This window comes from Octodon degus, unplaced genomic scaffold, assembly GCF_000260255.1.
Source record: "Octodon degus isolate 3935 unplaced genomic scaffold, OctDeg1.0 scaffold00104, whole genome shotgun sequence".
Taxonomy (NCBI): Eukaryota; Metazoa; Chordata; class Mammalia; order Rodentia; family Octodontidae; genus Octodon; species Octodon degus.
The window spans coordinates 4,694,132-4,694,618 of NW_004524680.1; positions in this window are offsets into that span (position 1 = coordinate 4,694,132).

The window sequence follows — 487 nt, forward strand, 5'->3', positions numbered from 1 at the left end:
GGAATAAGCCCAGTAAGGATGAGTATATTTGCAGATAGTGCCCCCAAGGGCCCACCTTTCAATAAACATTCAGAGCACTGACTTTATTTAATTCCATCTGCCATCTAGCATGATATGGAGTATTTTTTAAAATACTTAGCAACACATTCAATGCCACTTCTTCCCGTCACCTTGAACCAGTTAAAAGTGGCAGAGTGAGTCCAGAAAGCAAGCCTGAAGCCTTCGTGGGGGATGGAGACTCACTGTGCTCCAGATGAGATGCTTCTGCAGGGAGGGTGCGTTTCCTGAGGGCAGAAGCTTCTGTGTGGTCCCACTTCACCTTGTACTTGCTTTTAAAGTCATTTTTGTTCATCGACCAGTGTTTACAAAATCCTAATTTGGGATAATTTTCCTACAATAAAATATGAACATTTGTGAAAAATATAAAATATTATCTATGTCTAACACATCCGCCTTCTGGTCTTACTTGGGGATGATTTCTGTTGAC